Source organism: Pongo abelii, chromosome 9, assembly GCF_028885655.2.
Source record: "Pongo abelii isolate AG06213 chromosome 9, NHGRI_mPonAbe1-v2.0_pri, whole genome shotgun sequence".
Lineage (NCBI taxonomy): Eukaryota > Metazoa > Chordata > Mammalia > Primates > Hominidae > Pongo > Pongo abelii.
In genome coordinates this window covers 90892944-90920422 of record NC_071994.2, presented here as the reverse complement: position 1 = coordinate 90920422, position 27479 = coordinate 90892944, and the positions used below count along the sequence as shown (strand labels likewise).

The 27479-nt window shown below is 38.2% G+C and overlaps 1 protein-coding gene and 1 long non-coding RNA gene across 6 annotated transcripts in view; one reads left to right on the top strand and one right to left on the bottom strand.

Moving 5' to 3' along the window:
- The window catches only part of GRM5 (glutamate metabotropic receptor 5), a 664926-nt gene that overhangs the window by 388337 nt on the left and 249110 nt on the right, over positions 1 to 27479 (top strand). The gene's annotated exons all lie outside the window — the stretch shown is intronic.
- Positions 15419 to 27321, bottom strand: LOC129048728 (uncharacterized). Its single transcript, XR_008511308.1, has 3 exons — positions 27046 to 27321; positions 23455 to 23522; positions 15419 to 20132 (listed from the first exon to the last, which is right to left on the bottom strand). It is a non-coding gene; the product is annotated as an uncharacterized LOC129048728 (long non-coding RNA).

Sequence of the window (27479 nt, the reverse complement as noted above, 5' to 3'; positions counted from 1 at the left end):
ATGCTTGTGATTTTTGTACATTGATTTTGTATCCTGAGACTTTACTGAAGTTGCTTATGAGCTTAAGGAGATTTTTGGCTGAGATGATGGGGTTTTCTAGATATATAATCATGTCGTCTGCAAACAGAGACAATTTGACTTCCTCTTTTCCTAATTGAATACCCTTTATTTCCTTCTCCTGCCTAATTGCCCTGGCCAGAACTTCCAACATTATGTTGAATAGGAGTGGTGAGAGAGGGCATCCCTGTCTTGTGCCAGTTTTCAAAGGGAATGCTTCCAGTTTTTGCCCTTTCAGTATGATATTGGCTGTGGGTTTGTCATAGATAGCTCTTATTATTTTGAGATATGTTCCATCAATACCTAATTTATTGAGAGTTTTTAGCATGAAGGGTTGTTGAACTTTGTCAAAGGCCTTTTCTGCATCTATTGAGATAATCATGTGGTTTTTGTCTTTGGTTCTGTTTATATGCTGGATTACATTTATTGATTTGCATATATTGAACCAGCCTTGCATCCCAGGGATGAAGCCCACTTGATCATGGTGGATAAGCTTTTTGATGTGCTGCTGGATTTGGTCTGCCAGTATTTTATTGAGGATTTTTGCATCAATGTTCATCCAGGATATTGGTCTAAAATTCTCTTTTTTGGTTGCGTCTCTGCCCAGCTTTGGTATCAGGATGTTGCTTGCCTCATAAAATGAGTTAGGGAGGATTCCCTCTTTTTCTGTTGATTGGAATAGTTTCAGAAGGAATGGTACCAGTTCCTCCTTGTACCTCTGGTAGAATTCAGCTGTGAATCCATCTGGTCCTGGACCCTTTTTGGTTGATAAGCTATTGATTATTGCCACAATTTCAGATCCTGTTACTGGTCTATTCAGAGATTCAACTTCTTCCTGGTTTAGTCTTGGGAGAGTGTATGTGTGGAGGAATTTATCCATTTCTTCTAGATTTTCTAGTTTATTTGCGTAGAGATGTTTGTAATATTCTCTGATGGTAGTTTGTATTTCTGTGTGATCAGTGGTGATATCCCCTTTATCATTTTGTATTGCGTCTATTTGATTCATCTCTTTTTCTTTATTAATCTTGCTAGTGGCCTATCAATTTTGTTGATCCTTTCAAAAAACCAGCTCCTGGATTCATTAATTTTTTGAAGGGTTTTTTGTGTCTCTATTTCCTTCAGTTCTGCTCTGATTTTAGTTATTTCTTGCCTTCTGCTAGCTTTTGAATGTGTTTGCTCCTGCTTTTCTAGTTCTTTTAATTGTGATGTTAGGGTGTCAATTTTGGATCTTTCCTGCTTTCTCTTGTGGGCATTTAGTGCTATAAATTTCCCTCTACACACTGCTTTGAATGTATCCCAGAGATTCTGGTGTGTTGCGTCTTTGTTCTCGTTGGTTTCAAAGAACATCTTTATTTCTGCCTTCATTTTGTTATGTACCCAGTAGTCATTCAGGAACAGGTTGTTCAGTTTCCATGTAGTTGAGCAGTTTTGAGTGAGTTTCTTAATCCTGAGTTCTAGTTTGATTGCACTGTGGTCTGAGAGACAGTTTGTTGTGATTTATGTTCTTTTACATTTGCTGAGGAGAGCTTTACTTCCAAGTATGTGGTCAATTTTGGAATAGGTGTGGTGTGGTGCTGAAAAAAATGTATATTCTGTTGATTTGGGGTGGAGAGTTCTGTAGATGTCTATTAGGTCCGCTTGGTGCAGAGCTGAGTTCAATTCCTGAGTATCCTTGTTAACTTTCTGTCTTGTTGATCTGTCTAATGTTGACAGTGGTGTGTTAAAGTCTCCCATTAGTATTATGTGGGAGTCTAAGTCTCTTTGTAGGTCACTCAGGACTTGCTTTATGAATATGGGTGCTCCTGTATTGGGTGCATATATATTTAGGCACAGACAAACAAAAAGACAGCAGTAACCTCTGCAGTCTTAAATGTCCGTGTCTGACAGCTTTGAAGAGAGCAGTGGTTCTCCCAGCACGCAGCTGGAGATCTGAGAATGGGCAGACTGCCTCCTCAAGTGGGTCCCTGACCCCTGACCCCCGAGCAGCCTAACTGGGAGGCACCCCCCAGTAGGGGCAGACTGACACCTCACACCCCCGGGTACTCCTCTGAGACAAAACTTCTAGAGGAACGATCAGACAGCAGCATTTGCGGTTCACGAAAATCCACTGTTCTGCAGACACCGCTGCTGATACCCAGGCAAACAGGGTCTGGAGTGGGCCTCTAGCAAACTCCAACAGACCTGCAGCTGAGGGTCCTGTCTGTTAGAAGGAAAACTAACAAACAGAAAGGACATCCACACCAAAAACCCATCTGTACATCACCATCATCAAAGACCAAAAGTAGATAAAACCACAAAGATGGGGAAAAAACAGCAGAAAAACTGGAAACTCGAAAAAGCAGAGCGCCACTCCTCCTCCAAAGGAACGCAGTTCCTCACCAGCAACTGAACAAAGCTGGATGGAGAATGACTTTGACGACTTGAGAGAAGAAGGCTTCGGATGATCAAACTACTCCAAGCTACAGGAGGAAATTCAAACCAAAGGCAAAGAAGTTGAAAACTTTGAAAAAAATTTAGAAGAATGTATAACTAGAATAACCAATACAGAGAAGTGATTAAAGGAGCTGATGGAGCTGAAAACCAAGGCTCGAGAACTACGTGAAGAATGCAGAAGCCTCAGGAGCTGATGTGATCAACTGGAAGAAAGAGTATCAGTGATGGAAGATGAAATGAATGAAATGAAGTGAGAAGGGTAGTTTAGAGAAAAAAGAATAAAAAGAAATGAACAAAGCCTCCAAGCAATATGGGACTATGTGAAAAGACCAAATCTATGTCTGATTCGTGTACCTGAAAGTGACGGGGAGAATGGAACCAAGTTGGAAAACACTCTGCAGGATATTATCCAGGAGAACTTCCCCAATCTAGCAAGGCAGGCCAACATTCAGATTCAGGAAATACAGAGAACGCCACAAAGATACTCCTCGAGAAGAGCAACTCCAAGACACATAATTGTCAGATTCACCAAAGTTGAAATGAAGGAAAAAATGTTAAGGGCAGCCAGAGAGAAAGATCGGGTTACCCACAAAGGGAAGCCCATCAGACTAACAGCGGATCTTTTTGCCGAAACTCTACAAGCCAGAAGAGAGTGAGGGCCAATATTCAACATTCTTAAAGAAAAGAATTTTCAACCCAGAATTTCATACCCAGCCAAACTAAGCTTCATAAGTGAAGGAAAAATAAAATACTTTACAGAGAAGCAAATGCTGAGAGATTTTGTCACCACCAGGCCTGCCCTAAAAGAGCTCCTGAAGGAAGCATTAAATATGGAAAGGAACAACTGGTACCAGCCGCTGCAAAATCATGCCAAAATGTAAAGACCATCAAGACTAGGAAGAAACTGCATCAACTAATGAGCAAACTAACCAGCTAACATCATAATGACAGGATCAAATTCACACATAACAATATTAACTTTAAATGTAAATGGACTAAATGCTCCAATTAAAAGACACAGACTGGCAAATTGAATAAAGAGTCAAGACCCATCAGTGTGCTGTATTCAGGAAACCCATCTCATGTGCAAAGACACACATAGGCTCAAAATAAAAGGATGGAGGAAGATCTACCAAGCAAATGGAAAGCAAAAAAAGGCAGGGGTTGCAATCCTAGTCTCTGATAAAACAGACTTTAAACCAACAAAGATCAAAAGAGACAAAGAAGGCCATTACATAATGGTAAAGGGATCAATTCAACAAGAAGAGCTAACTATCTCCCTCACTTTTTTAACTTTTATTTTAGGTTCAGGGGTACATGTGCAGGTTTGCTATATAGGTAAACTCGTGTCACGGGGGTTTGTTGTACAAATTATTTTGTCACCCAGGTATTAAACCTAGTACTCATCAGTTATTTTTCCTGATCCTCTCCCTCCTTTCCCACTCCATCCCCTGGTAGTCTCCCACATCTGTTATTCTCCTCTATGTGTCCATGTGTTCTCATCAGTTAGCTCCCACTTGTAATTGAGAACATGCAGTATTTGGTTTTCTGTTCCTGTGTTAGTCTGCTAAGGATAATGACCTCCATTCGATTCCATGTTTTTGCAAAAGACATGACCTCATTCTTTTTTATGACTGCATAGTACTCCATGGTGCATACATACTACATTTTCCTTACCATTCTACCTACCACTGATGGCCATTTAGGTTGACTCCATGTCTTTACTATTATGAATAACTTATGTGTGCATGTGTCTTTATGACAGAACAATTTATATTCATTTGAATATATACCAAGTAATGAAATTGCTTGGTCAAATGACACTTCTGCTTTTAGCTCTTTGAGGAAGTACCACACTGCTTTCCACAATAGTTGAACTAGTTTACACACCCATCAACAGTGCATAAGTTTCCCCTTTTCTAAGGAACCTTGCCAGCATCTTTTATTTTTTGACTTTTTAATAATAGTCATTCTGAGTGGTGTGAGATGGTATCTCATTGTGGTTTTGACTTGCATTTGTCTAATGATCAGTGACACTGAATGTTTTTTCTTATGCTTGTTGGCTGCAAATATGTATTATTTTGAAAACTGTTCATGTACTTTGTCCACATTTTAATGGAGTTGTTTGCTTTTTACTTGTAGATTTAAGTTCCTTATAGATGCTGGATATTAGACCTTTGTCAGATGCAGTTTACAAAAATTTTCTCCCATTCCGTTGGTTATTGGTTTACTCTGTTGATAGTTTCTTTTGCTGTGCAGAAGCTCTTAAGTTTAATTATATCTCATTTCTCAGTTTTTTATTTTGTTGCAATTGCTTCTGGTGTCTTTGTCATAAAATCTTTGCTCATTCCTATGTCCAGAATGGTATTGCCTGGGTTGTATTCCAGGTTTTTCGGGTTTTACATTTAAGTATTTAATCCATCTTGAGTTGATTTTTGTATATGGTTTGAGAAAGGGGAACAGTTTGAATCTTCTGTATATGGCTAGCCAGCTATCCCAGTACCGTTAATTGAATAGAGGGTCCTTTCTCCATTACTTTTTTTTCTTTTTTGTCAGCTTTATCAAAGATCAGACGGTTTTAAGTGTGGCATTATTTCTGGGTCCTCTATTATGTTCTGTTGATCTATGTGTCTGTGTACCAGTACCATGCTTTTTTGGTTACTGTAGTCCTGTAGTATAGTTGGAAGTCAGGTAGTGTGATGTCTCTGGCTTTGTTCCTTTTGCTTAGAATTGCCTTGGCTATTCGGGATCTTTTTTTGGTTCAAGATGAATTTTAAAATAGTTTTTTCTAGTTCTGTGAAGAGTATCATTGATAGTTTGATAGGAATAGCATTGAATCTATAAATTACTTTGGACAGTCTGGTCATTTTAATGATGTTGATTCTTCTTATTCATCAACATGGAATGATTTTTCATTTGTTTGTGTCATCTCTGATTTCTTTGAGCAGTGTTTTGTAATTCTCCTTATAGAGATCTTTCACATTCCTGGTTAGCTGTATTCCTAGTTATTTTATTCTTAAGGGAGAAGTTGTGAATGGGAATGTGTTTCTGATTTGGCTCTTGGTTTGATGGTCGTTGGTGTTTAGGAATACTAGTGAACATTTTAATGTTGATTTTGTAGGCTAAAATTTTGATGAAGTTGTTTATCAGCTTAAGGAGCTATTGGGCCAAGACTATGGGGTTTTCTAGGTATAGAATCATATCATCTGCACACAGGGATAGTTTGACTTCCTCTCTTCCTACTTGGATGCCCTTTATTTCTTTCTCTTGCCCGATTTCTCTGGCCAGGACTTCGAATACTATGGTGAATAGGAGTGGGAGAGAGGGCATCCTCATCTTGTGCTGATTTTCAAAGCAAATGCTTCCAGCTTTTACCCAGTCAGTATGATGTTGGCTGTGGGTTTGTCATAGATGACTCTTATTGTTTTATGTTCCTTCAATAACTAGTTTATTAAGGGCTTTTTAACATGAAGCAGTATTGCATTTTTTGAGACTTTTCTAGATCTATTGAAATAATCATGCAGTTTTTGGCTTTAGTTCTGTTTATGTGATTCATCACGTTTATTGATTTACATCCCTTGAACCAACCTTGCAGCCCAGAGATAAAGCCTACTTGATCATGATGGATAAGCTTTTTGATGAGCTGCTGGATTTGGTTTGCTAGTATTTTCTTGAGGATTTTTGCATCAATGTTCATGAAGGGTATTGGCCTGAAGTTTTCTTTTTTGTTGTATCTCTGTGAGATTTTGGTATCAAGATGATGCTGGCTTTGTAGAATGAGTTAGGCAGGATTCCCTCCTCAATTTTTTGAAATAGTTTCAGCAGAAATGATACCAGCTTTTTTTTGTATATCTGGTAGAATTTGGCTGTGAATCCATGTGGTCCTGAGAGTTATTTTGGTTGGTAGGCTATTTATAACTGATTCAGTTTCAGAGCTTGTTATTGGTCTGTTCAGGGATTCAATTTATTCCTGATTCAGTCTTAGCAGAGTGCATGTATCCAAGAATTTATCCATTTCTTCTAGATTTTCTAGTTTGTGTACACAGAGGCATTCACAATATTTTTTGGTAGTTATTTGTATTCCTGTGGGGTCCATGGTGAAATCACCTTTGTCATTTCTAATTTATTTAGATCTTGTCTCTGCTTTATTAGTCTAGCTAGCAGTCTATTTTATAATATTTCTGAAAAAAACAACTCCCAAATTCATTGATCTTTTGAGTGTTTATTTGTTTCTCAATTTCCTTCAGTTCAGCTCTGATTTTAGTTATTTCTTGTCTTCTGCTAGCTTTGGGGTTGGTTTGTTGTTGATTCTCTAGTTATTTTAGTTTTGATGTTAGGTTGTTAAATTGAAATCTTTGTAACTTTTTGATGTGGGCATTTAGTGCTATAAATTTCCTTCTTAACATTGCTTTAGTTATGTCTCAGAAATTCTGGTATGTTGCATCTTTGTTCCTATTAGTTTCAAAGAACTTCTTGATTTCTGTCTTAATTTCATTATTTACCCCAAAGTCATTCAGGAGCAGATTATTCAATTTCCATGTAATTGTATGGTTTTGAGTGGATTTCTTAGTCTTGATTTCTAATTTTATTTTGTTGTGGTCTGAGAGAGTAGTTGTTATAATTTCAGTTCTTTTGCATTTGCTAAGGGGTGTTTTATGTCTGATTATGTGGTCAGTTTTAGAATATGTACCATGTGGCAAATATGTACCATGTGGCAAATATGTACCAAAGAGTATATATTCCTTTGTTTTGGGGTGGAGAGTTCTGTAGATGTCTGTCAGGTCTATTTGATTCAGTGCTGATTTTAGATCCTGGATATCTTTGTTAATTTTCTGCCTCAATGAGCTGTCTAATACTGTCAGTGAGGTGCTGAAATCTCCCACTATTATTGTGTGGGAGTCTAAGTCCCTTTGTAGGTCCCTAAGAACTTGGTTTATGAATCAGGGTGCTCTTGCATTTAGCACATATATATTTAGGATAGTTAGTTCTTCTTGTTGAATTGAACCCTTTTCCATTATGTAATTCACTTCTTTGTTCTTTTTGATGCTTGTTGGTTTAAATTCTGTTTTGTCTGAAATTAGGATTGCAATGCCTGCTTTTTCTCTGTTTTCTGTTTGCTTGGTAGATTTTTCTCTGCCCCTTAATTTTGAACCTTTGTGAGTAATTGCCTGTGAGATGGGTCTCTTGAAGAGACCGTACATTGGGTCTTGCTTCTTAATCTAGCTTGCCACCCTGTGTCTTTAATTGGGGAATTTAGCCCATTTACATCCAAGATGAGTATTGATATGTGTGGATATGATCTTGTCATCATGATGTTAGCTGGTTATTATGTAGACTTGTTTGTGTGGTTGCTTTTTAGTGTCACTGGTCTGTGTACTTCAGTGTGTTTTTGTAGTGGATGGTAATGATGTTTCCGTTCCATATTTAGTTCTTTCTTTGGGAGTTGTAAGGCACGTTTGGTGGTAACAGGTTCCCTCAGTATTTGCTTGTGTGAAAAGAACCTTATTTCTCCTTCACGTATGAAGCTTAGTTTGGCCATATATGAAATTCTGGGTTAAAATTTCTTTTCTGTAAGAATGTTGGCTTCAATCTCTTCTGGCTTGTAGGGTTTCTGCTGAGAGGTCTACTGTTAGTATGATGGGTTTCCCTTTGTAAGTGACCTGAGCTTTCTCTCTAGCTGCCACTAATATTTATTCTTTCAGCTTGACCTTGGAGATTCTGATGATTATGTGTCTTGGGGATGATCTTGTGAAGAATCTTACTGGAGTTCTCTGCATTTCCTGAATATAAATATTTGCCTCTCTGGCTAGGTTGTAAAAATTCTTATGAATGATATCCTGAAATATGATTTCCAAGTTGACTCCGTTCTCCCCAACACTTTCAAGAACACCAATGAGTCTTAGATTTGGTCTCTTTACATAATCACATATTTTTCTGAAGTTTTGTTCGTTCCTTTTTATTCTTTCTTCTCTATTCTTTTCTGACTGTCTTATTTCAGAAAGCCAGTCTTAAAGCTCTGAGGGTCTTTCTTCAGCGTGGTCTGTTTTGCTTATTACTTGATAATACTTGCAATTGCATTATGAAATTCTTGTAGTGTGTCTTCCAGGTCTATTGGGTTGGTTACATACTTTTCTATACTGGCCATTTTGTCTGTCATGTCATGCATCATTTTACTGTGATTCTTAGCTTCCTTGGATTGGGCTTCAGTGTACTACTGCCTCTCAATGATCTTCATTCCTACCCAATTCCAAATACTACTGTCATTTCTGACATCTCAGCCTGATTGATAACCCTTTGCTGGAGAGGTAGTGCAGTGATTGGGAGGAAAGAAGGCACTCTGCTTTCTGAGTTAGAGTTCTTGTGCTTGTTCTTTCTCATCTTTGTAGGCCGGTGTTCGTTCAGTCTTTGAAGTTTCTGTCCTTTGGATCGGTTTTTGTTTTTTTTTTTAATTTTTTTAAAAATTTTTTTAAATTGTATTATTATTATACTTCAAGTTTTAGGGTACATGTGCACAATGTGCAGGTTAGTTACATATGTATACATGTGCCATGCTGGTGTGCTGCACCCATTAACTTGTCATTTAGCATTAGGTATATCTCCTAATGCTATCCCTCACCCCTCCCCCCACCCCACAACAGTCCCCAGAGTGTGATGTTCCCCTTCCTGTGTCCATGTCTTCTCATTGTTTAATTCCCACCTATGAGTGAGAATATGCAGTGTTTGGTTTTTTGTTCTTGTGATAGTTTACTGAGAATGATGATTTCCAATTTCATCCATGTCCCTACAAAGGATATGAACTCATCATTTTTTATGGCTGCATAGTATTCCATGGTGTATATGTGTCACATTTTCTTAATCCAGTCTATCATTGTTGGACATTTGGGTTGGTTCCAGGTCTTTGCTATCGTGAATAGTGCCAAACTGAATCCAGCAGCACATCAAAAAGCTTATCCACCATGATCAAGTGGGCTTCATCCCTGGGATGCAAGGCTGGTTCAATATATGCAAATCAATAAATGTAATCCAGCATATAAACAGAACCAAAGACAAAAACCACATGATTATCTCAATAGATGCAGAAAAGGCCTTTGACAAAATTCAACAACTCTTCATGCTAAAAACTCTCAATAAATTAGGTATTGATGGGACATATCTCAAAATAAGAGCTATCTATGACAAACCCACAGCTAATATCATACTGAATGGGCAAAAACTGGAAGCATTCCCTTTGAAAACTGGCACAAGAGAGGGATGCCCTTTCTCACCACTCCTATTCAACGTAGTGTTGGAAGTTCTGGCCAGGGCAATTAGGCAGGAGAAGGAAATAAAGGGTATTCAATTAGGAAAAGTGGAAGTCAAATTGTCTCTGTTTGCAGACGACATAATTGTATATCTAGAAAACCCCATTGTCTCAGCCCAAAATCTCCTTAAGCTGATAAGCAACTTCAGCAAAGTTTTGTTTCTTTTATTTGTTGGCTTTGAGGATTTGATTGTGGGATAAGGTGGGTTCAGTTGATTGGCTTTATTTCTGGAAGATTTTAGCGGGGCAAGGCTCAGCTTCCAACTCCTGGACTGTGCGCTCAAACTCTAGGGGACTTGCGAGTCTGACTTTCCTCTCTGGCTCCTCAAGGTTAGAAACCAACTACACTGGGTGGGCAGCGGGGGAAGCCATGGTGCTCTTGGACCACTGGTCCCTAAACATCAGTGGTAGGTGCCAAAGCATTTTGTAGGGCTATGGCAGCAGGATCCATTCTTGTTCACATGTGCCAGTGGCAGAGGTAGCATGGTGGGGTGCACACTCATTGACTGCAGCAGGGTGCTAGTGGGTGCCAAGGTTCCTGGCTCTGTATGGCATTCATAGCAGTGGGGGAGACAGCATAACTGGAGGAGGGCATCCCTTATTGGTGACTGTGTTTGTGGTTCCACTGGAGGTTGTGTTAGCAGGGGGGTGGGACATTGGTCGGGGTGGGACACTGGTGGGCACAGGTCTGTGTGCACCCTCTGTGGCTGCTCAGAGCAGGCAGGGGTGGTTCCACTGTTATCCATACTAGTTTCACTCTAATGGCAGGGTTGTTGCAGGAGCACAGCATTGGTGGGGGTGAGACTGGCAGGCTCTGTGTTCACAAAGGCTCCAACTGCAATGGCAGTAGGGTAGGGGAAGTGGGGTGGAGTGCATTCCACCAGCAGCAGAGGCATGGCAGAATGCACATGCACACATGTGCTAGCAGGACAGGGAATGCAAAAATCTACCTGCATACATGTGCACTGGCAAAATGATGTGGAGTGTGGCCGCGGTCCTGAGGAAAGCTTGCAGTACATCTCCCAAACTTTCAAAGGACATTTTTGCCAGATATGGAATTCTTGTTTGATAGATTGTTTTTTTTTCTTTGACTGCTTTGAATGTATATTTTCCCCAGCTCCTGGCCTCAGATATTTCTGGATGAAAAATCTTTTTTTATTATTTTTGAGGACCCCTTGTATGTGATGAGCCACTTATTTCTGATTGTTTTCAAGATTTTCTCTTTGTCTTTGTCTTTAAAAAGTTTGATTTTAATGTATCTTGGTGTGAGTTTCTTTGAGTTCCATTTAATTGGAGTTCATTGAGCTTCTTAGATATTTATATTTATGTCTTTCATCAAATGTGTGAAGTTTTCAGCCATTTGTTCTTCACATATTCTCTGTCATCCTTTCTCTTAGTCTTCTGGGACTGCCACGGTACATAGGTTGTCCTACTTGATATTGTCCTACAGATAGGTCCCTTGGTCTCTTTTTACTCTTCTCCTACCTTTTTTCTTTTTGTTCCTCAGACTCAATAATTTCCATTGTCCTATCTTCAATTTTGCCTATTTTAATGTATAACATACAACGTATAATTTATAGTTTATAGTTTATATAACAAAGTTATAGTTTATAATTTATAGTTTAGAGTTTATATAACATAGTTACTATATAATTTTTATATGTATTCCTCATTTACATTTATAGAAACTCAAAAAATCATATACTACTATATGAGACATATTAATTCTACTTTATATTTTGTATAAAATCTTGTCATGCTGATGTCTTATCTCTTATTTTATAACTACAAATGCCATGTGAATAACTGCCTAGTGAACTCTTGCTGACTGAATATGACAGCACAGATGTAGAAAATGAAAAGATCTGAGACCTTAAAATCTTGAATTATAATGCTAGACTCTTCTACTGATTTTCTGTCTTTGGATGAGAGTATTTTTCTGGGTTCTAGTTTGTCATCTGTAAATTTGAGTATTGGAATACATGATTTATATGATCTCTTCCATTTATGACCACTCATGACTAGTATTTCTTTATTTTAAATGGCAATTTTATTGAAGATGAAACTGGAATAACACAAAACAGAGTCAGACTGTTCGAATGCTAAAGTAAGGCTGTTTCCATGTCTATTGGAGGCAAACATTTATAAAGCTGTGGATTTTCATAGATCACCAATCCCTAGATGGGTAGAATGTAGAGATAGAAAACGGCTGCTAGAAGCAGATACAAAGAAGTAAATATAAGCCTTGTTCATGGTGAGGACAATCAGTCCCAACCTCTGTTTTATAAAGTCATATTTTTATGGCTTTTGTTTTAGTAAGAAATTTAGGGAAAACATAACTGGGCCTGTAGTTAGAAAACCTGGCACAGTGTCCTACTTTTAGCATCCATTTCCTGTGTGACTCTGTGTAAATCGTCACATTCCCTAAGGTAGAAAATTCTCACCTTGACAATAAAAGTGCCAGATTCAGTACTCTCAAGGGCAGCTTCTAAATTCAAAATTATTTAATTCTCTATTTGGAGGCAAATGGGTCCTGGTAAATGTCAGAGCTACTTAAAGATCATAGAGGCCATCTTTGGGCATAGAAAAAATTTTCTGTGTCTCTAACTCATCAACTGCCTAGGCCCCACTACAATATCATAAATTATTTTAATTATATTTGTCTTAGCAGGGGTGGATATAGAGAGTTTGCACCAAGATCATGCTAACATCTGTTATTGCAATATAAATATAAAATGAAAATACTGATTTTCTGGATACTTACATTTCCATTGTGATAGGACACTTTTCACTTAAAAGAAATTCTTTTTTTTTCCTACCATGTGATTAAAAACTCTTCCTAACCTACACAGATATGGTAGGTCTCATCTTTAAACCATAATTTTATGTGGAAAAATTAATTTGGTCAAGTTCATGTTAATATTGACCAAGTTGTTCTGCTTTATGTTTTTTCCCATTTCAGATATATTAATTTACGGCACCTTGTACCTTCTCTGAGACTCCGTTTTCTGAAACTATTGGGAGAAGCTAGTTACAATTTGAGCTCTTGAGAATCCCCAAGCTCTTGTCTTTGATGAGATATCTTCTATTTCCAAATGCCTTATTGAAACATCTAAATACACATTTGCTTCAGTTTCTTATAAGGATTGTTAATCCATTATATTTGTCTAGTGTTTAGCAGGATTACGGAGTGTTCTTCAATATAATATTTCATTCGAATCTCAGTAATTCTGTAGAGAAAGTGGGGATATCTCTGTTTTGCATATGAGGAGAGCAAGGCCTACAGAAGTGTTGTAAAATTGTTCAGAGCTGCATAGCCAATGAGTGATGACCCAAAAATAAGCTGAAGTCTTTAGGAGCACTTAGGCAGAGCACAGAGACAATTGATTTGGAGAACAGACCAACCCCAACTGTAATATAACTGCAGAATTTGATGTCAGACTTTGGCAAGTTATATTTTGAGTTTCCCCATCTTTGAATTTAGGAGGGGATAAAAAGGTGGAAGAATATGATAATGATAGTTCATATGTATGAACACGGATACATACAGACCCTCACATATGCACTTATAATTCTCAAAAAATGTAATACCCAATAATTGTAATTTTTTTATAGAAAATGTAGGAATTGTTAAGGATACATCTAGGAGTGTAATGACCGCCTTTGAGAATCTCAGATGTAGATTCAAGTGCCTACCTTTGAGTACTGGTTCCCTTCCATTCTGGTAGAATATTCAATGTTGTTTTCTTGCCCCACCTGATAGAGTCAATATACCTACATTATAATGAATAATTAATTTTCTTCTTCAACTTTAAGTTCAGGAGTACAGGTGCAGGATGGACAGGTTCATTATATAGGTAAACAAGTGCCATGGTGGTTTGCTGTACAGATCTTCCCATCACCTAGGTAATAAGCCTTGCATCCATTAGCAATCCCTCCACCACCTCCCCAGCATTCTCTGACAGGACCCAGTGTGTGTTGTTCCCCTCCCTGTGTCCAGTGTTCTCATCACTCAGCTCCCATTTATAAGTCAGAACAGGTGATGTTTGGTTTTCTGTTCCTGCATTAATTTGCTGAGGATAATGGTTTCCAAATCCATCCATGTCCCTGCAAAGGACATGATCTTGTTCCTTTTTGTGCCTGCATAGTATTCCATGGTGTATGATATGGTTTGGTTCTCTGTCCCCACACAAATCTCATCTTGTAGTTCCCATAATTCCCATGTGTTGTGGGAGGGACCCAGCAGGAGATAACTGAATCATGGGGGCAGGTCTTTCCCTTGCTGTTTTTGTGATAGTGAATAAGTCTCATGAGATCTGATGTTTTTAAAAATGGGAGTTTCCCTGCTCAAGCTCTTTTTTCTTGTCTGCTGCAATGTGAGACATGCCTTTCATCTTCTGCCATAATTGTGAGGCCTCCTCACCCATGTGGAAATGTGAGGCCAATAAACCTTTTTCTTTTGTAAATTGCTCAGTCTCGGGAATGTCTTTATCATCAGTGTGAAAATTGACTAATACAGTATATATGTAACACATTTTCTTTACCCAGCCTATCATTGATGGGGATTTAGGTTGATTCCATGTCTTTGCTACTGTGAATAGTGCTTCAATGAATGTATGCGTGCATGTATCTTTATAATAGAATGATTTATATTCCTTTGAGTATGTACCCAGTAATGGGATTGCTGGGTCAAATGATATTTCTGCCTCTGAGTCTTTATGGAATTGCCACACTGTCTTCCACAATGGTTGAACTAATCTACATTTCTACCAACGATCTCACCATCATCTGTTATTTTTTGACTTTTTAATAATCACCATACTGACTGGTGTGAGATGGTATCTCATTGTGATTTTGATTTACATTTATCTAATGATCAGTAATGTTGAGCTTTTTTCATATGTTTGTTGGCCACATATATGTATTCTTTTGAGAAATGTCTGTTCATGTCCTTTGCCCAGTTTTTGATGGGGTTGTTTTTTCTCATAAATTTGTTTAAGTTCCTTGTAGAATCTGGATATAAGATTTTTGTCAGATGGATAGATTGCAGAAAATTTCCCCCAATCTGTAGGTTGTCTGTTCAGTCTGATAGTTTATTTTGCTCTGAAGAAGCTCTTTAGTTTAATTAAATACTATTTGTCAATTTTTACTTTCGTTGCAATTGCTTTTGGTGATTTCATCATGAAATATTTGCTCATGCCTCTGTCCTGAATGGTATTGCCTAGATGTTCTTCTAGGGTTTTTATAGTTTTGAGTTTTACACTTAATTCTTTAATCCATCTTGAATTAATTTTTGTATATGGTGTAAGGAAGGGGTCCAGTTTCAATTTTCTGGATACGGCTAACCAGTTCTCAGAGCACCATTTATTAAATAAGAAATCTTTTCACCATTACTGTTTTTTTTCAGGTTCGTCAAAGATTAGATAGTTGTAAGTGTGCAGTCTTATTTCCGAGTTTTCTCTTCTGTTCCATTGGTTTATGTGTCTGTTCTTGGACCAGTAGTATGCTGCTTTGGTTACTGTACTCCTGTATTATAGTTTAAAGTCAGGTAGCTCATGCCTTCAGATTTGTTCTTTTTGCTTAGCACTGTCTTGCCCATTTAGGCTTTTTCTTTTTTTTTTTGGTTTCATATGAAATTTAAAATATTTTTCTAATTCTGTGAATAATGGCAAAGGTAGTTTAATGAGAATATAATTGAATCCATAAATTACTTTGGGCAGTATGGCCATTTTCACAATATTGATTATTCCTATCCATGAGCATGGAATGTTTCTCCATTTGTTTGTGTCCTCTCTCATTTATTTGAGCAGTGTTTTGTAGTTCTCCTTGAAGAGGTCCTTCACTTCCCATGTTAACTGTATTCCTAGGTTATCCACAGTTTTGTAGCAATTGTGAATGGGAGTTCATTCATGATTTGGCTTCTGGCTTGCCTGTTGTTGGTATATGTGAATGCTAGCAATTTTTGCACTTCGATTTTATATCCTGAGACTTTGCTGATGTTGCTCCTCACCTTAATAAACTTTTGTGCTGAGACTATGGGGTTGTCTATATATAGGATCACGTCATCTGCAAACAAAGATAATTTGACTTTCCCTCTTCCTATCTGAATACCATTTATTTCTTTCTATTGCCTGATTGCCCTGGCCAGAACTTTCAATACTATGTTTAATAGGAAGTGTGAGAGAGTGTATCATTGTCTTGTGCCAGTTTTCAAGGGAAATGCTTCCAGCCTTTGCCCATTTAGTATGATATTGACTGTAGATTTGTCATATATGGCTCTTATTGTTTTGAGGTATGTTCCTTCAATACCTAGTTTATTGAGAGTTTTTAATATGAAGGGATGTTGGATTTTATCATAGGCCTTTTCTGCATCTATTTGGATAATCATGCGGTTTTTGTTTTTAGTTCTGTTTATGTGATGAATTACATCTATTGATTTGCATATGTTGAAACAACCTTGCATCCTGAGAATGAAGCGAACTTGATTCTGGTGGATAAGCTTTTTGATGTGCTGCTGGATTCAGTCTGCCAGTATTTTATTGAGGATTTTTGCATTCATGTTCAACAAGGATATTGGCCTGAAGTTTCCTTTGTTGTTGTATCTCTGCCAGGTTTTGGTGTCAGGATGATGCTGGCCTCATAGAATGACTTAATGGGGAGTCACTCCCTTTCAATTGTTTGGAATAGTTTCAATAGAAATAGTACCAGCTTTTCTTTGTACCTCTGGTAGAATTCAGCTGTGAATCTGTCTGGTCCTGAGCTTTTGTTTGTTGGTAGGCTATTTATTACTGCCTCAATTTCAGAACTCATTATTAGTCTATTCAGGGATTCAGTTTCTCCCTGGTTCAGTCTTGAGAGGGTGTATGTGTCCAGAAATTTATCAGTTTCTTCTGGATTTTCTAGTTTATGTGCATAGAGGTGTTTATAATATTCTCTGATGGTTGTTTAAATTCCTGTGGGGTCAGTGGTAATATGCACCTTATCCTTTCTGATTGTATTTATTTGATTCTTCTCTTTTTCCTTCTTTTTAATCTAGCTAGTGGTCTATTTTATTAATTTTTTCAAAAGAACAACTCCTGGATTTGTTCATTTTTTGAAGGGTTTTGTGTGTCTCTATTTCTTTTATTTCCACTCTGATTTTGTTGTTGTTTTTTCCTTGTCTTCTGCTATCTTTGGGGTTTGTTTCCTCTTGTTTCTCTAGTTCTTTCAGTTGAGATGTGAAGTTTCTAACTTGTGATCTTTCTGGTTTTTGATGTGGGCATTGAGTGCTATAAATTTCCCTCTTAACCATGCCTTACAGCATCCCAGAGATGCCTCTTTATACGCATTAGTTTCAATAAACTTTTTGATGTCTACCTTAATTTCATTATTTACCCAAGAGTCACTCTGGAACAGGTTGTTCAATTTTCATGTAGGTGTGTGGTTTTCAGTGAATTCTTAATATTGAATTCTAATTTGTGCTGTGGTCTGAGAGACTGTTTGTTATAAGTTCTTTTGCATTCGCTGAGGAGTGTTTTACTCCCAATTATGAGATCAATTTTAAAGTGATGTGTGGTGGTAAGAATGTATACTCTGTTGAATTTGGGTGGAGAATTCTGTAGATATCTATCAGGGCCACTTGATCCAGAGCTAAGTTTAGGTCCTGCATATCTTTGTTAATTTTCTATCCCAATGATCTAATATTGTCAGTGGGCTGTTAAAGTTTCCCATTATTATTATGTGGGAATCTAAGTCTCTTTGGAGGTCTCTAAGAACTTGCTTTATGAATCCAGGTGCTCTTGCACTGGGTGCATATATATTTAGGATAGTTAGCTCTTCTTGTTGAATTGAAGACTTTACCATTATGTAATGCCCTTATTTGTCATTTTTTATCTTTGTTGGTTAAAATCTGTTCTGTCAGAAACTAGGATTGCAACCACTGCTTTTTTCTGTTTTCTATTTTCTTGCTATCCCTCTTCCTCCATCCTTTTATTTTGATCCTATGTGTGTCTTTGCATGTGAGATGGGTCTCTTAAAGACAGCATTACAATGGATCTTGGCTCTTCATCCAGCTTTTCATTCTGTGTCTTTTAATTGGGTCATTTAGCCCATTTACATTTAAGGTTAGTATTGTTATATGTGAATTTGATTCTATCATCATTATGCTAGCTGGTTATTTTTCAGACTTGTTTGTGTGGTTCCTTCGTAGTGTCACTGGTCTGTGTACTTCAGTGTGTTTTTGTAGTATCTGGTAACGGTTTTTCCTTTCCATATTTAGTGCTTCCTTCAGGAGCTCTTGCAAGGCAGGCCTCATGGTGAAGAATTCTCTCAGCATTTGCTTGTCTCAAAAAAAAAATTCTCCTTAGTTATAAAGTTTAGTTTGTCCAGATATGAAACTCTGGGTTGGAATTTCTTTTCTTTAAGAATGTTGAATATTGTCCCCAATCTCTTCTGGCTTGTAGGGTTTCTGCTGAGAGGTCCACTGTTAGTATAATAGGTTTTCCTTTGTAAGTGACCTGGCCTTTCTCTCTGGCTGTCCTTAATATTTTTTCTTCCATTTCAACCTGTGAGAATCTAATGATTATGTGTCTATGGCTTGATCTTTTTGTGGAGTATTTTACTGGGTTTCTCTGTATTTCCTGAATTTGAATGTTGGCCTGCCTTGCTAGGTTGGGGAAGTTCTCATGAATGATACCCTGAAGTATGTTTTCCCACTTGGTTCCACTTTCCTCGCCTCTTTTTGGTACCCCAATCTGTCATAAGTTTAGTCTCTTTACATAATCCCATATTTCTCAGAGGTTTTGTAATTTATTTTAATTCTTTTTTATCTAATCTCGTCTGTCCGTCTGATTTCAGAAAGATAGTTTTCAAGGTCTGAGATTCTTTCCTCCACTTAGTCTATTCTGCTATTGATACTTGTGAGTGCATTGTGAAGTTCTCTTGTGTTTTTTATCTCCATTACATCAGTTATGTTTCGCTCTAAACTGGCCATTCTGGCTATCAGCTCCTTTATTGTTTTATCATTTTTTGCTTCTTAGCATTGGGTTACAACATGCTCCTTTAGTTCAGTGAAGTTTGTTATTACTCACCTTTTGAAGCCTACTTCTGTCAATTCAGCCATCTGAGCCTCAGTCCAGTTCTGGGTCCTTGCTGGAGAGGTGTTGTAGTCATTTAGAGGAGAAGAGGTACTTTGGCTTTTTGAGTTTTCAGCATTTTTGTGTTGATTCTTTGTCATCTTTGTGGGCTTATCTACGTGTGACCTTTGAGGTTGCTGACCTTTGAATGAGGTTTCTGTGGGGCTTTTCTGTTGATGTTATTGTTGTTGTTTTCGGTTTGGTTGTTTTTAACAATCAGGCTACTCTACTGTAGGGCTGCTGTGGTTTGCTGGGGGTCCACTCCAGAACCCAGTTGCCTCAGTTTTTCCCATACCTGGAGGTATCACCAGTGAAGGCTGTGAAATAGCAAAGATGGCAGCCAGTGTCTTTTCTGGAAGCTTGGTCCCAGGGGGGTACTGACCTGTTGCCAGCCTGCATTCACCTGTAGGAGGTGGCTGGAGACCCCCATTGGAAGGTCTCACTCAGTCAGGAAGAACGGGATCAGGGACCTGCCCAGAGAAGCAGTCTGGATGCTTTTTGGTAGAGCAGGTACACTGCACTGGGGTGAACCCTTTCTCATCCAGACCACTTATGTTCTCCACAGCCTGCAGGCTGGAGCAGCTGACTCAACTGAACCACAGAGATGATGGCTACCCCTCCCCCTGGGAACTCAGACCCATCTCAGGAAGACCTCAACCCACTGCTGTTGGCTGCCTGGGATTCCAAGCCAGTGGTTCTTAACTTGTGAGGTGACATGGAAGTAGGGCCTGCAGAACAATACTGCTTGGCTCCCTGGATTAAGCTCCCTTCCTAGGTATAGGTATGGGTGGCTTTCATGCCTTGCTAGGAATCCCAGGGCTGGAGTATATAAAACTCCCAGTCTCTGTGTGTGCCTGAGTGGCTGCTCTGCTGAGACTCCACACAACTCTGTTTATCAGACCCAAAGCCCTGGTGGGGATCTCCTCATAGGGGATCTTTTGATCCACGGGTTGCAAAGATCCATGGGAGAGGTGTGGTTTCCTGGGCAGGGTTCTACAGTCACTTACCGCTTCCCTTGCCTGGGGATGGGGGTTCCTTTGGCTCTCTGCCACTCCAGGGTGGACCATGCTTCACCTCTGACTTTTCTTCCTTCTTCGTGGGTCAGGTTGTTTGCCTAGTCAGTCCCAATGCAAGAAGTTGGATATTTCAGTCGAAGGTGCTGAATTCACTTGCCCTTTTATATTCCTCTCCATGAGTGCTGCAGACCACAGCTGCTTCTAATTGGCCCTCTGGGTCAATGAATAATTAATTTTAATAAAAAATAACAAATCAGTTTCTAAGCAGAAGGTGGTCAAACAATTATTAAAATGGTATTTCTATATGTTTTTAGTCCATTATTCTGTGTCACTCCTTGTTACGTGATCTTTTTTTTTTTTTTCCTGGATAGCCAGTTAGACAAACTGTACTCACTTTTTCTTACTGCAAAATCTGAGAAATAAAGTATGTATATTCTAGTGAATTTTTCTTATCTACCTACATGTTAGATATGGAAGAACTACTTGACACCTTTCCATTTTTAGGAAATCACTCTGTAGTCCTTACACTTTACTGTGTGTATCTATCATCTAGAGAGGCTTTTTAAAATTTAGAGGTACACATACAGCCTAGAGTTCAGTAATATTCTAGTGGGGTCTAGTGATCTGGTAGTTTAACAGGAACATAAGTAAGAAGCTTCATGTTTATCTAAATTCAGGCATTTATCTTCATTCTACATCTACTCCAAGTCTTAGGTCAGTTTCAGTCATAATCTGTTTATCTCTGAAGCTTAAGTCTAAGTAATGTGTTACCCAGCTTGTTATGCTATATTCACATTGACATGGTGAAAACCACAGGCATCTGAATAAATCATTAGAGCTTTGTGGAAAACAATTTGAAATCATCCTCTAACAAGAGCTGTGTTTTTGAAAATAGTTTTGAAGCCTTAACTCATCACTACCAGGAAATGGGAAACCAGGTTGAGAGCCTTTGGTTTTAGTGAGAAACAAAAGGTTGTTAGAAATGGAATATTATCTCATTAAAATAATTGGATAACAGGGTGTCTTCTTTATGCAATGACAATATTATACTCACAGTATACTTACTTTGTGAATCTTGTTCATTACAAAGTAAAAAATAATATATGACACTTTTAAAAATTCTGTTTAAATTGGATATTCTCTATACCTGAAAGTTTCAGAAAGAAACACAAGGTCTAAACGATATGCTTCATTGATTATTGGATTTTTATGGTTAGGTTTCTTGACTCCATTAAATTTTTAAATTTTGATATTGGCAACAGCAGCCATACTTCTTTATTTCCAACTTCTTACATGTACTTTTTTTCTGATTGCAACCATCTTTGATGTGTGAATATATAGAAACTAGCTATTCTAGCATATTAACAGTCTCTGTCTTTGGCTATAGCAAGAAGTCAGAAACTCAGACAATTTATTTTCGTTTAATAAGCAGTTAGTATATGCAGGTGGAAATAAATCAGCTCATATATTGGAAAAATATGTTGGCTTAAGCGTATTTTTTTTTTTTTGTCTCCAGAATCATTGAGGCCAAATTGAATCCCATTTCTGCCTCAAGAAAATAAATTGTCCACTATAGTCTCCAGTATAGGAATAATTTGTTTGTATATGATATCTGGGATTAATTCAGCACAAATGTGACACTTACTAGGCTAGAATCACACTAAACAAAGATACCTTAGGCGCCATCCCTGTTGTCAAGCATATTATTGCCCAGTAGAAGGAAAAAGGAAAATTAAAGGGGAAAAACTACTTTACAGTGTTGTAGAAGTTATTGTGGAAGTCTATATATATTTCAGAGGAAACACACAAAAAATGTATTATTAACCAAGCCAGAGTTGTGGGAGTAAGAATAATGATGATGCTATTCCTAGAGAGATAACACGTGAGTTAAGCTGTTTGTTGGGCCATGTTAAAGAGGTCAAGGAGGAGCAGAGGGATTCCAAGGGTTATCAATCTAAGGATTTTTCAAGCATGATTAGCAAAGGTTGGAACCAAAGGGGGCCATAATGATCAACATTTATTGTGTGCTTATTACATGCCAGGCACTCAACAAAGAGTAAAAATTCTTCTAATTTTTACTCAAGCTTCAGAGATATGTGATCTTAGGTTCATTTTAAAGATGAGGGAACCGAGACACAGACGGACTAAATAATATTCCCAAGGTCACTTAAGTAGTAGATGGGGCTTATCAGAACTGCCTACTTCTTGAATGCCTCAGGAATTTCTCAGCATGAGCAAAAAGTGATTGAATAAAAATGCTGAGGTGGATTGGCTGCTAGAGGCTCTATCACTAGAGCCTACCAAAAGCAGCTCCTCTCACAGATATCACTATTGACGTTTTCTCTGCCAACAATCTGTGAGGTCTCACACTGGGTGTTGGAATTAAATAGAGAGATACTGAAGTTTTCCATCTTTTTGGAGACACAAGACTGGTACAGAAAAGAATCATAAAAGTTGGAAGTTAGAAAATATGAAGAAAATAAAAGACAGAAGTTTCAAGATCTACAAGGCCAAGGTCCAAATGAACTGCTCAGCCTGAGAATGTTATAGTGAAGAGTAAAGAGTATCAGACTGGGCATGATGGCTCATGCCTGTAATCCCAGCACTTGGGGAGGCTGAGACAGGTGGATAGCTTGATCTCAGGAGTTTAAGACCAGCCTGGGCACAACGGTGAAACCTTGTCTCTACAAAAAATACAATATTAGCTAGGTGGGGTGGCACGTGCCTGTAGTCCCATCTACTTGGGAGGCTGAGGTGGGTGGATGGATTGAGCCCGGGAGGTTGAGGTTGCAGTGAGCTGTGATTGTACCACTGCACTCCAGCCTGGGTGATAGAACAGAACAAGATTCTGTCTCAGTACAAAAAAAAAAGAAAAAAAAAGAAAAAGTAGGAGAAGTGAGTAGTAGAGAAAAAGCAAAAGCTTTGGGTGACCATAACCCTGGGTTTAAAATCTGGCTTTTCCATTTCTTGACTATATAACTTGTGAAGTCACTTAACAATTCTATGGTATATTTATTTGTTATCTGTAAAACATAATAATTATAATTGAGTATCAATGAAAATAGTCTAGTATAGAGACAGGCATACACTCTCTCTTCAATCAATGTCAGTCATCATTTTTAATCAATGTACTCTACTAGACTTCCTTATTTCTGAGTAAGCATATAGATACATATTCTGGAGTACGTAGGACTTACCTCAACCTTAAACTCAGTGTTTGCCAAATGTTTTCACTTTTTAAATGGTTCTTGGATATTATTTTTTAGATTCTCGAAAGTACCTTTGATAGAGTTGTTATGCGTTGATTCCTGAGTCAGGATTGGATTCTAATACCAGAGCAGTGCTGGTTCACCAAATAAGCCACCTTTCTTTTTAGAAAGGCAGCATGGTGCAGTAGGACATGCCCTACCATGTCTGCTGTGAAGCATTAATTTCCTAAAGCATGACTTGAGACCAGTGACACCTGACTTTCAAGGTTCATGTAGGGATTGAAAGGTGGGGTGTGTGAAAGGCATAGAAATGTACATTTTCATACCATAGGTGCTCGATACTTGTTCCTTTCCTTCTCTTCCATTCCCCACTCCTGGGTTTCAGTTGCAAAAGCTATAAAATAAAGGGGCGAGGTTTTATGATTTCTGAAGTCCCCACTAGCCTATTATGCAATGACTGCTGAATATCTACTTAAAGCAAAGGTGACCTTGTCATAAATAATGGTTTGCTGCACAGAATGTCTAGCTGTTAATGTCTCCCTGTCTGTTTGTAATGTATTGCTATTAGGCCTCGATATAATTTTCTTTCTTGTCATTTTTTCCCTCTGGCCTTTCATTAATATTATTCACTTGAAAATACTTAATGTAAATCAAATTGCTCTCATTTGGCTTTCCACTGCAAGAAGATGCAAAGTTATTTATCTAACTATGGTCCTAGATTTTTAAATTTAGACCTTAGGAAATGGGAGGTATATGATTAATCTGCCCTTAAAATTGTGATACAGGATGGAACCTTACTAGTATGCTTCTTATATTAACTTCACAAATCTGTGGACAGCTGCCTTGTTCAGCAACCTTTGTATCATTTCAATATTTTCTTCAAACAGCTTTGAATTTTGCTTTTGATGTTTGCCTAACTAAACTAGTCAATACAAGCTTCATTACCATTGATAATTAACTGCAATTACTTCTAGAATGTATAGCCAAATCTGTATGTGTGGTCAATCATCTAGAGCTAATTAGAAGTATCTGCTGCTTATGGGGCTACAATCTGCCATTTTTGGTTAGCGATTACTTGTGGAAAATTGTTGTTAGGTTTCTGATATGATGCAATGTGCTTGTATTTGCCTCAAATATCCTCCAGCCAGGCTGTTTGGTTCACCGATAATTTGGATCCTGGTAAAATGGCCTAAGGCTTATCCTGAGGCTTTGTAATCATATCTCTTTCACTGGCTCTGAATCCTGCAAGCCCATTCAGCCTGTGAGAGCCCACAGAAGAAAAGATACAATGCCTTCTATGAGGAGGTCACCATTGAGGGTCATTATGAGAAAGGCCTGGCTCTGTCATTTCCAATCACCCTAAACTTAATCCAGCAGTGAGGGCAAATTATTTGGCATGAGAAGTGTGGATGTCCTAGATGTTTGGAAACTGAGATTGAGATAAAGTTCCATTATACTCAGGTTATGAAAATATCATCTGCTCACCACTTTCCCCTTCCCCCTAGAATCTTGTACTAGTAAAACCTGAACATAACATGAAGTCTATTGTATACCCAGTTTGGTGCCAAGTAGTGGAAGCTTGAGTAGATATTTTCTCTTGATATTTTCCTCAGAGCTTTACACATTTACTTGCCTACTGGATTCTTACAGAAGAAGTGAGATGGTCCATCACCCTTTTCCCTTAAAACTGTGGGTCCTGCTGTAATAGCCCATGCAAGAACAGACATGGGGTTTCTATAAAGCAGGGCTAAATGGCAATTCTGTTGGAAGGAGAGCCTAGGAGAGTCTCCTTGAAGGTATATTTTCATAGCAATCTCACTGTTTTTAAATGCATCTTTTCAGAAGTTAATAGAATTTTGGGGGGCTATATCCTCTCTAATACTAGTCCTTGATGCTACTTCTGCATGAAGAGGAGCTGACTGGAGCTTCCGCCTCATCTTGTTTCTGCTTCATCTATTCTAACTGGGGTGGGGGGACTTAGATGGTAGAGCCTACCAACACTCTGTAGAAGCAATTCTGTAATTACTTCTACAATTCCCAGATGGCATCAATATTCCCAAATGGGCTTGTTAAAAATGCATTCCTCACACCCACAGATTCTCAAATAGAAAGCCTGAGGTAAGGACAAAAATATTCCTTTTCTACAAACTGCCAAAGAGAAACTAAGATAGGTGTTCCAGAGAGGTCGTACTTTGAAGGACTTTCTCTTTGTAACATGATTTCTCCCTGTCCTCATAGGCTCTTCATAGGAAGGAACAATAAATACCTGGAGAGTCACCAAGAGAGGATATGAGACTCCCAGTTGCTAAGTATCAGCTATCCCTTGGTTAGCAAATTATAGCAGGTGGTATTATGGAAAGAACATTGGATAAGAGGTTAGAAATCTGGATCCCAGATTTGACTCCACTCCTTAGTGTTATCGTCTCTAGCCATTAACATAAATTTCCTACCGTCTTAAGTTTCCTTTTCCAGGAAATAATAATTTTGATATTATTCCTGCTTATTTCAGAAAATTGTTTTGAGGATCAAACAAGATAATGGCTATGAAAGTGCTTTATAAAGTATTATGCAAATGTAAATAATTATTATTACACCTTTCTAGAATTAGAAATGATCAGAGATTGAACTCCATGACCACCTAGATCTTCTGCAGCTCTAATCTCTATTATTAGGAAAGGGGTTACACAAATGTCATTCAATGCCACGCTTTTACAGCTATTTAAGAGTCTATAAATATCTGTGGCACAGCCTAACCTTCCTTCCACTTCACCGCAGCTGAACATGCTAATCAGATGCCAGTGGGGGTGGTTTTCATGAATTTCTTTTACTGGGGTAGATATCTTGCTGGGCCACTTCCATATTGTTTTAAATGTGTTTGCTTTTATAACAGGGGTATGTTCCTGTTGGTACTTGGCTACATTTCTCTGCCTCCATTATCCTCACGAGTGGATCTATTTCCTCCAGGAAATCCTCTCTTAACCTTCTCACCCACATACACCACCAGAACTTTGAGCCACTACTGCTTTCCATGTGTGCTCTGTACTTATTAGAGAACTACCTCACTAGAAAATAAATTACTTGATAGTATAGATTAGTATAGTATAGATTATGTCTTGTATATATTATTGGAGAACTACCTCACTAGAAGATAAATTACTTGATGGTATAGATTAATATAGTATAGTATAGATTATGTCTTGGTCATGGTCTAACCCCTGCACATTTGCATGGCACATTGTATGTGTTTGATAAGGAGTGAATGCATGAATGTAAGAATAAATGTCAAAGGAATCACATGTATAGGTTCAAATATTTACAGTTTTTCAGTTGGAACTGTAAAGACTTTCCTGGCAGGAGCAATAAGAATGTCAGAAGTCTCAGCCCCATCAAATGAAGTTTAGCAAGAAGTCTAATCACTCTAGGCCTAACCCTGGGAGTGAGGTTACTGTGTTGCTACACCTGCCAGAAGCAGGTGCCCTATTGCAACCAAGTTGCAATATTTCATTCTCCCTACTGTACTGGTCCAGTTGCAAAACTGAATTTTTGCTTCATTTCTGTACTCTGTAGTTTGCCTGGTTATCTTCATGGTATTCCAGACCAGTAATGTCAGCTGGTCCTGACTAGCCACCCTGATATTTGTTATTTTCATCATAAATATCATTTAATTACCTACCAATGAACTCCTCTTAAGCTGTGGTTGCCGCCTAGTTTCCCAACTCTTGGTCTGCCTTCTATATTTGACTAATTAATTGCTACAGGTAAAGCTGTTCTTCTATCCTGAACCCATAGTATACAATCCTAATCTACTATAGCAATGAACATAGCAGGAAGATACCACCAATAGATCCCATTTGGGCTATGATGGGACCGTATTCTGGTATATCTCAGATTGCTCCACCATCCTCACTAGGACTTACCTCTGCAGCTAGATAATCTTCCTCCAACCTGCCAAATCGTTTACTCTTGGAAGCAAATTCTGCTTAATCCTAGCTTCCTTCACCACCTCCTGGTCCCATGATGCTGAGATCTGAGCATGCCTTGTGCACATACTGGCTTTGGTTGAAGATGTGCTAATGACAAGAGAGAGAAAAACTACTCCTGAGTCTCACGAAGCCTTATTAGATTAAATTTATTATTTCTGTTAACAGCATGGACTCTAAAGCCAGATTGCTGAGGTCCTAATCTCAACTCTGTCACTCTGGTGGAGTAATGTGGGAAGGTTACGTAATTCCCCTGTGTCTCAACTTCCTCATCTTTGAAATGAGTGTGGTAACACTACCAACTTCTTATGGTTACTATGACAATTAATAGTTGAAACAAGTGGAACACTGAGAACAGTACCCAACTGAAT